General features: G+C 36.5%; 1 non-coding gene across 1 annotated transcript; it reads right to left on the bottom strand.

Moving 5' to 3' along the window:
- Positions 1–9393: 9393 nt before the first annotated feature.
- Trnak-uuu (transfer RNA lysine (anticodon UUU)) lies at positions 9394–9466 on the bottom strand. The gene has a single exon. It is a non-coding gene; the product is annotated as a tRNA-Lys (tRNA).
- Positions 9467–10200: the final 734 nt, after the last annotated feature.

Raw genomic sequence — 10200 nt, 5'->3', positions numbered from 1 at the left:
CTGAGAATGGTTAAATATTGTTTACTTTTGGAGATAGATCTTTTTCACGTGTTGGTACAGATGTCTTCAAAAGGTTGCTGATTACTTTCTGATCAGCTTATTTCATTGATCAATCGCGTTCCAAGAGTCAAAGAAATTTCTCCACTGCCTGAAGTTGCGGAAAATTGGTTGAAGAAAGTTGAATTTTCTTAGAGCAGTTGAATTTCGTTAATTTTGTTCCAAATATTTTTATAAATAATTAAATGTTTAAGATAATTGTAAAATAAGAAGCTGAACAACTTTAAACAATATCACGAGTAATGGTTGGCTTGTGTATTGGTACTAGTTGTGAGAAATTACGATTTTCAAAATTATAAATCTCGAATTTAAAGAAAAACCTATCTTCAATTTTTTCAGCATTGAATATTTATATCTTACGCTACATTTTGCAATAAATTTAAGATTTTTAGGTTTGCACAAATCAAAGATATTGCAGCTCAAAAATGGTCAAATTTGAACACATTTGTGCTTCTAACTTTGGCAAATGAAACAGTAGCCCCCTATAATCTTCGAGAAAAACGTGCGTATTGTTATGCTGATCAATTGTTTAGAATACACTAATACTGTACAACTTCACTAGAAAAAGTTATGGCCAAAAAACTGTTCTAATATGTAAATCTTAAAAAAATTATAAAACGACAATGTCTCATCGTACGACTTTTACGTGTTCAGCAAAGTTTGTTAAAATGTTTAAATCTACAACATTGTAGAACATATTTTTGCTCTATCTAGCTTCTGAAAGAAATTAGCATTACGAATTCCCAGGAGGATGACACGCCCTAATAAGTTATTCTTCCAAAATACGGTCCTCATAATTGTGAACAACTTTGCAGAAGACACCATATGTCTAAAACGTATATATTTTGCGTAATTAATTTTGTCACGATATGTTTGTTCTGGACCACTGTGCAATGTATTCGCTCGAATACGGTTCTTCGCTTGGCTACTGGTAGACAACATTTGATTTCTCACCAATTCTTTTCAGATTCTGCCTGTACGCAGACAATCTATATGTCTAGATCGCCAGCAGGAGGAACATGACAGAGGTAGACATGTACAGCAGAGTAAAGGATGCAGAGGGGTCTTTCCTACATAAATACTGTTCAATATGCAAAAACACACTTCTTATCACATATTAAAAGTTAAAACCAAAACGGGATCAGCAAGTCTAAAAAAATACAACAGAGTTAAGTTCAAATTCCATGGACATGCAAACAGTTCAACAGTTGAATTGATAACCTAAAATCGGATTTTATACAGACCAACATTTGAATGTCACAAATTAAAATCGTGCTATCAAATTACAAATGAAATTCAAAAACAATATTGAGAATCAAAGTAAAAATGAGAGAAAAGTAGGAGTTGCAAAATGTATATCTATTTCAAATCTAAATGATTATTTCACTTTCATATTTTTAAAACACAAGAAAAAATCATGTTCATGTAATGTGTTGAAAATTTTCAAATGAAATGCGAAAGCAAACTTTAAATTAAAAATTGTTTTTTTTTATGTATGAAGTTTGCACTTAATCAGTTGGAAAAGTTGCGATCGGTTGAAAAATTCAATAGCGGACTCAGTTTTGTCGATTGATCCTATTTTGATCCATATTTTAAGTCAATTACAGTTACGTTTCCTTTTCAAAGTTAAAAAGGGTGTACAGTTTATTCCCAGTGGACAGTAAAATGGACAACTAAAGCAAACTTTTAAGGACTAAATTAGGCTCAATTTTTCTGTGCTTATTTCATCCAAATTGTTTTTTTTTTTTTGGAGTTTGAATAGAAATTTAAACTCTGCATTGCTAACGTGTTTCGATTTAAAAAATAAATAAAATATTAGATGGTTTGAAACATTTTCTTTTTGGATTTTTTTTTTCGAATTGTCACCGAATTCTGCTTTGATTATTCCGGATTTTATGTTGAAAAATTCGAGATCAAATACCCAGATATTGCCAGGTATTGTAAAAATTTGCTCAAATTTGTCTGACAAAAAATGCGGGATAAATTCTACACTGCTTACTTTAGGGTGCCTCTTCGACTTTTATTAGAGTGAAACTATTGGAGATTTTATTTCAAGAGGGTCCCCTTACATGTTTTATGAAATATTTTGATTTCGATTTTCATTTTCTTTCCTAGTATTCTAGAAATAAAAGCAGTATGATTAAAATGATGTTTGATAATGGAATCAATTCTTTGAGACCTCTAAAATATTGTACAGTTTAACCCATGACTCTTTCAAGGTGTAGCCTGAGATGCAAATGGTCAGTGCCAGACAGCCAATATCAGTCGACTTTGATACTGTCAAGTGCAAAACAAAAATGTCATTCATTAATGACGTTACTGTCTGACTGACAATGTGTGTATGTAAAGGAGGAGTAACGATATTCGAAATTCTCAATCCAGCCATTTTGGTTTTGCTACTGTAGAGTTCGTGGAGCTTGTTAACCAACAAAAGCCTTAGTTAAAAAACAAATTTAGCAATGTTTATAAAAAAACTCACTGAACCTCACCGAGCTCTCCTCGCCTTCTTACTGTAAAAATCAGAGAACCTTGTATTCTAATAACCTTTATTGGATTTTTGGTTTTATCACCGCGATTGTTTATACTTCGAAGTTATCGACGTTTTTCGGTGAGTTTTAAAAATAATCAAAACAATTTACCAGTTGTCCATACGTTTCGAGCTACTCTGGCATTCGCTCCTCTTCAGTGGACACTAAAATTATATTTTACGTTTAAAATTACACATTAATTCTAAATTTTAATTTAAACTTACAATTGACTGGCCATCGTCTAAACTATTTTGGTTTTGGACAGTATTACTGTCTGGACCAGAGGGAGCCAAACCTAAGCCCTCGAGTCCCTGGTCGTTCCTCTGGAGACTCAGTGGAGGGTGGGCACACAAGGCCTTCTTTTGTGGCTAGCTCAATCTTGAGCAGGAACGGAGCTCCTCAAGGTCGGCTTTTACAAGTTGCTGCTGATCAAGGACCCGTCGGATATGGCTAAACACACTACCGCTGTGAAATTTAGATTTAATGGTTTTTATTTGGATACCTGTGTGTTGTGTGTGGTGTATGTTCGTTGGGCCGGCCTTTGCTGCTACTGCTGCAGCTCCCCGGAACGCTCGGGGATGTGGGTTTGTTGTGGCTAGGCAGTCGACGAGAATTGGCGATCACGATGCCAATCCCTCATCAACTCCTCAGGCCGGAACGGAGAAAGGGCTCCGTTCAGCCTACCAACCAGTGAACTCCTATTGGGAGGTCTCCTTCTACCCGGGCGGATCTTGGCTAACCAATCTGGTCCGAAGAGCAGACGCGTGGTACCAGATTGGAACTTGGTCGAAGCGAACTAGTCCTCGATGGCATGAGACTTATGCCATGAACTTTTGGGTCCTGGTGGATAATGCAAAACACATGTTTCCTTAGAGGACTACCGTTTTCCAAAAAGGTTGTTCAGTATTGCGCTTTTACCTGATTCGTCTATCGTTTTCGCCACTTGTATATTTTTCCGTTGATTTTTATAATGACCGATACACTTTTTAACGACTAAGTATATCACTTTTCGATGACTTTTTTGTAACGTTCGATCGAGGTGTGGTGATCTCCGATCTTAACGTGTCAGCGAATGAAGCGGAAAGAACCCTATTTTTTTAGTATTTCTGGTAGCTTACTTCCCAAAGTTTTGCATTATACCAGATTTTTAGCGACTGGACTAATTAGCTTTTTTAATTTGTGCGTTCTCAGTTATCTCGTTCTAGTACAGCATTTTGTGTTTTTGTTTCAGTGTACCTGTGTTAACATGTTGTGTTCTTGTGAGTCCTGTATTATATTTTAACTAATCCTACCTTGCTCTGATGAAATAATATATTGAATAATTAACATACATTGAACAATAAACAATTAATTAAAGCAAATAAACAAATAACGACTTACTTTATGAAAGCTTTACCGAGTTAAATATCGCAACGGTAACAACAGTTTGTTTTGTTTTGCGTTTACATTTGTTTGTCAGTGTCTGTGTTAACTTGGATATTATTGGGTCATAAGCGGTCTTAAAATTTATGGAATCTCTCTGCCTATTAACGACATTATCGTCTCCTCTCAACTGTATATAGAACGTTTCAGCAGTTATCCTAGCGTTGTATCCAGTAACTCTCTCTAATATTTTTGTATTTTCAAAATCGAAAATGTGGCCTGTTTCCAGACAGTGCTGAGCTAGACCTGTGCTTATTTGTTTTGTGGATACAGTTGTTTTATGTTGTTTTAATCGTTTTTCTAAAAATTGGCTTGTTTCCCCTATATACGATTTCTTACATCCTCCACACTTTATGTCATAAACAACATTTACATTTTTGTTCTTCGGTATTTTGTCCTTGGTTTTTGTGAAAATCATGTTTTTAACTTTATGTATAGGTTGAAAGGCGACATAGATTTCATATTGTTTCAAATAACTGGATAATTTTTCCTCCAAACCGGCGCAGTACGGGATGGTTACAAAATTAGTCTTACTTCTACTAGAAACGCTTAAACTGTTGTATATTTTGTATGTTCGTTCTTTGATTACATTTGTTACAAGATGCGAAGGGTAGTTATTGATTTTTAATATGTTTTTAACTGTCTTTAGTGTTTTCTCCCTATATCTTGTGTGGGTGAGTCTAATTGCTCTATCCACCAGTGCGACTACAGTATTTTTCTTTTGAGAAAAAGGACTAACGGAGTTGAAATCCAAATATCTACCTTTCTCATCTTTGGGGAACCATTCCGTTGATATGCTATTCATTTCTCGGCGTAGAATCGTGTCTAGGAATTTGATTTCACCATTCACCTCATGCTCAATGGTAAACTGCAGCCTTTGATGAAACCCATTGAACGTACGGACGATCTCGTTTTGTTCGTCACCCTTTGCAGCAACCAAGCAGTCATCCACATACCGCTTGAAGAACACCGGCGAGATACCTTTCGTTTGAAGTTCGACGAGCGCGGCCTTTTCGATCCGCTCCAGAGCGATAGACGAAACCACCGGACTCAATGGAGAGCCCATCGGAACCCCAAACTTCTGCGCGTAGAATTTTCCACAATATTGGAATTCTCCCATAGGGAGAAAACACTAAAGACAGTTAAAAACATATTAAAAATCAATAACTACCCTTCGCATCTTGTAACAAATGTAATCAAAGAACGAACATACAAAATATACAACAGTTTAAGCGTTTCTAGTAGAAGTAAGACTAATTTTGTAACCATCCCGTACTGCGCCGGTTTGGGGGAAAAATTATCCAGTTATTTGAAACAATATGAAATCAATGTCGCCTTTCAACCTATACATAAAGTTAAAAACATGATTTTCACAAAAACCAAGGACAAAATACCGAAGAACAAAAATGTAAATGTTGTTTATGACATAAAGTGTGGAGGATGTAAGAAATCGTATATAGGGGAAACAAGCCAATTTTTAGAAAAACGATTAAAACAACATAAAACAACTGTATCCACAAAACAAATAAGCACAGGTCTAGCTCAGCACTGTCTGGAAACAGGCCACATTTTCGATTTTGAAAATACAAAAACATTAGAGAGAGTTATTGGATACAACGCTAGGATAACTGCCGAAACGTTCTATATTAAGTTGAGAGGAGACGATAATGGCGTTAATAGGCAGAGAGATTCTATAAATTTTAAGACCGGTTATGACCCAATAATATCCAAGTTAACACAGACGCTGACAAACAAATGTAAACGCAAAACAAAACAAACTGTCCAAAACCAAAATAGTTTAGACGATGGCCAGTCAATTGTAAGTTTAAATTAAAATTTAGAATTAATGTGTAATTTTAAACGTAAAATATAATTTTAGTGTCCACTGAAGAGGAGCGAATGCCAGAGTAGCTCGAAACGTATGGACAACTGGTAATTTGTTTTGATTATTTTTAAAACTCACCGAAAAACGTCGATAACTTCGAAGTAATAACCTTTATTGTAGCTTGGACTCTCATTTATAGACGACTTAGATACTCTTCCGACGACGTTGACTACTAGACGTTGATAAGGGTCGAACGAATTTAATTGAATATCACCAGCCTAGGATTAAACAAAGTACACTGGGTCAGCTAGTATTCCCTATAGTCCGATGCATAAATCGATGCATGTCTTTATATAAAATACTAGCTTAACCCCTGTGTGCTTTGCTACTCATCCATTTGACAAACATTGAAATAAAAGGTCAAAGAAAGTGTTCCTGATTAGGTTCCTTCCTAGATAAGTTTTACTGAGATTTGCTGAACATTGGACAAAGTCTCTTGATAACTTTAATTTGATTCTTATTCCATTTTTTTGTGAATTTTAACAAACAAATCCAAGATGATTCAGAACTTAAACGTTTTCCATCCGGGGTCCATAAATAAGGGGGTAGGAGGGTTGGGAGCAAGGTTTCTGAAATCACAGACTAATCACAATTTTTAGCGAATTTCCGTCACAGATCATATTAAAAATTTTCACAGTATTCACAGAATTTCTGCACTTTGTACACTCTTTAAAAATAATGGAATTTTATATAACTATTTACCTCATATTTTTAATCTTATTCATGAATGCATTTGTTATGTAAATTAATTTTTTTTCCAATGAAACATGTTAGTTAAGCTTTCATCGTGCTTCGGACATAAACAAAACAGTGTAAAAAAGATTTCTTCGGTTGGAAATTGAAGACTAACAGTGTATTTGGGATTCCTACACTTTAATTCTCCTCGACTCAGATTTGAAGCAGAACTATTCGGAAAACGCCAAAACTGGGATTTTTTTAAATTTTAATGGGATGGTACAATTCAGATTTGAATCATGGTGGTTTTCTTGCATTCTGAATCGTTTTTATGTGGGCACGCATAGAAGCCGTCTGAATGGTCTGAACCAAAACAACTCAGAATTTTATTTATTTTCAGTGCAGATTTAAATTTAATTTCAAATTTCAATATCAAATCAATTTTTACGGGATATTTACCATTTATTTTCCAAACTACATATTACATGAAAATTTACAATTTTGTATCACAATTGTATGTGTTGTCTTCAGATGTTGGCCATCTGCAATCGGTGCAGTCTTGAAACTCAAATCACGACTGGTCGACCTCTTCAGCCGGATCTATCGATCCTGAAAGCACCCGGGCGCGCCCGAAAGATCGATCTGATCGTGCGTCTTTTCAAGGAAGATTACGGACAGTTTCGTAGGAGCGATTCCCGGCCTCAATAACATCTCAGTGCCGATTTTCACGTAAATCTAATCAGAAGTTTGGGCGTCCATTGAGGCCATACAGCTATAACAACCCCTTTATATACCTACCCATATATGTACATGGATTAAGAAAATTTCTTTTTTTAGTAGCTAGTTAACTATAGGGCTCTGAACAGTTCATTATTGAGCTGAACACCTAATTTAATAAAATGTAATAATGTAAGCTTAATATAATAATGAATTGGTACAAATAAAGACATATTAAAAAAAAGAAAAATTCTCAAAACTTAAAACACAGTTTGCATCGATTGATAAATGCCTGAATTAATATTTCCAACAGTATTTTAGGCTGCAGACTTGAGTCCATCATTAACAGTATTTTAGGCTGCAGACTTGAGTCCAGGTTGTATCATTTTTGGTCATTTTTCAATTCATATAACGATTATTTCCTCTAATACTCCCTCAAATGACTGGCCTAAAATTTATTCCATATTTAGAAATTGTCTCTTTCTGTTAGTCATACTGACCTCCGGGAAACATTATTCCGCCTGCAAAAAAAATCAAATCCATGTCAAGGTGTCTTCTAGCTTATACCATTGTACCGTTTCGAATCTAACACTAACCCACCCAATCAGCACCTCATCATGGAGGTTGGAGCTGAAAATATATCTAGGTGGAAGTTTCTCACGGCATGTGCCCTGCTGTCTGAATTCTGGCCCGGATCGGCTGGAAAGCTGCCGTCTAATCGACTGACGCTTCTCCGACCAAACCCTTTCGCATCACATTAAGGTGGAGGAGTTGCAGCAGTCGTGTGCAGCAGATCATCGATTCCGTAACTCCACGTCAACTCTCGGGGCACACCGCGCGCCGCTTTATTTACAAACGTAACTTGCCCCGAAGGAGCTGTAGGTTAATACACATACCTACTGCTGTCTACCCACCTCTTAGTATAAGGCTAACCTGCTTTTGGTCGTACTATAGACTCTAGGACCTGATCTTTTCCCACCCGCAGCCGTTGTCCGAATGGATGGCGAATTTAGGCTTAAGTCTGGTAGATCCCCTCATGCCTCGCTCAGGTGATGGAAAGAAGTAATAATAAAACTGAAATTATCTGTTTCAATGAACCGACACCAATCAGTAACGTCATTTGTTCGAAGTTTATTAGAATAAGCGATATAAATTTGTCGGATTATTAGGACATATTCCGCGCAATTGCTGCAGTGGGCTCTGGCCAAGAAGAAGATCGCTAGAGATTAAATTCGAGTGTACATCATTCCGAGTTGCCAGCTAATGTCCAAGCACTATCGATGATCAAGCTCACTGACACTGATCGGTATCTAGGAAATAGCGAGAGAGACTAATTAGCGGAAAAGCTTTCATATCGGCTCATAATCACTGAACGCAGAACAGATGACCAGCTGACCCTTAAGGAATGCAACATAGCGCGCTATAAAGTTCCGTTGGTTTCCATAATTCATGGCGTTTGGCTGATTTGAAATTCATTGACATTCGCTACCGGAGCCTCTTACAATCAAACAGTTGAGAAAAACCCGCAAAGCCGTCCACTCATCTCCCAATGAATCAACTTCAGCAGACATGAAACAGCCGCTGGCCGCCAACTAACCAAAGTCACTGACATCTGATTGAATCAAATCAATAGAACAATAATCACTCGAGCTCGTTTCAGCAGTCCAACTAGCTAGCCCAACTGTCCCGATCCGAGCATACCTGAGCTGATGTTTGCTGCTTATTCTTACCGTCAATTATCATTCCCTCGTGAACGCGCACGAACGACGACCCAACGGCTTCTGTGCAATTTGTTCACACATATACGGCGCACCAGAAACCAGGAGGCAGAAAATAGAGCCAATCAATTCACGATTTCGCTGTTCCGCGTGGTATAAATTACACCCGAACCTATCGTAACACACCCCATCTACTCACTCAAGGGAAATACAGCACCGCGGCTTAAAGTGAAAAAAAAAAAAACTATCAACAAACCTTCCTTCCTAATTAAATCTCTCCCAGCCGCGCGCGCTCCGGTGACTAATTCAGACAGGGCAATGACCGTTGATGTTAAATGGAACAAAGCTGGAAGGTTACCTTCAACGGTTAGAACAACAAAAAATATTGCCTCGCCCGAATAGGGACTTGAACCCTAGACCGTTGGATTAAAAGTCCAACGCTCTACCGACTGAGCTACCCGGGCTCCCGAATTTGTGGAGGCTACAGAGGAATAAATTACTTTCTCTCCAATGATATATACCTACATCTGTTTAAACTTTTCCGTTGAACTATCATTTTTCTTCAAAAGATTAAAATTAAATTATCTTATTTTGTTCAATTTTCCTCTTCGCAAGTTTGGAACAAATCGATGTCAATGTTGATTCCGAAAATAACCCAATGGTTTTGGTTTTGACTTAGAAAAGACATCTCACTTATGAGATAACAGAATAGAATCATAGCGAGAGGAGCTATGGACTGAGTTCTGTTGGTTTTAGTACCAAAAAAGTGTACTACACTATCAATGAACAATTACAATAAAAACAGAGAGTTCTACTTTATCTCTGTCTGTCTTTATTCTATAATGAATCATAGAAAAGACATAGACTGTAACTATGATTAATTTATACTTTTTTTAATTTTAAAGACTGATTTACTGAAAGACTTATCGAAGTTAATAAGAAAATAATCAAATGAAATAGGTCATCATGATAAGATTTTGTGGGTGATATTAAAATCATGTTTTTTTTAATCAGTCAACTTCTAGTTTCAACCTGATCCATTCCGGTTGCCCGGATTTCGTTGAACCAGCCTGGATTTTACCCGGATTTTTTCACTTTTATTACTGAATCAAATAAAAAACCCAAATTGAGTTAGTAGAATTTTTGAAAATTGCGTCCAAACTCAGCTGATGCGTTTCGATAAAAAAAAAATGGTTAT

This window comes from Uranotaenia lowii, chromosome 2 (assembly GCF_029784155.1).
Source record: "Uranotaenia lowii strain MFRU-FL chromosome 2, ASM2978415v1, whole genome shotgun sequence".
In the NCBI taxonomy this organism is placed as follows: domain Eukaryota; kingdom Metazoa; phylum Arthropoda; class Insecta; order Diptera; family Culicidae; genus Uranotaenia; species Uranotaenia lowii.
Note: the sequence above shows the minus strand (reverse complement) of the source record. Positions and strands in the feature narration are given on the sequence as shown.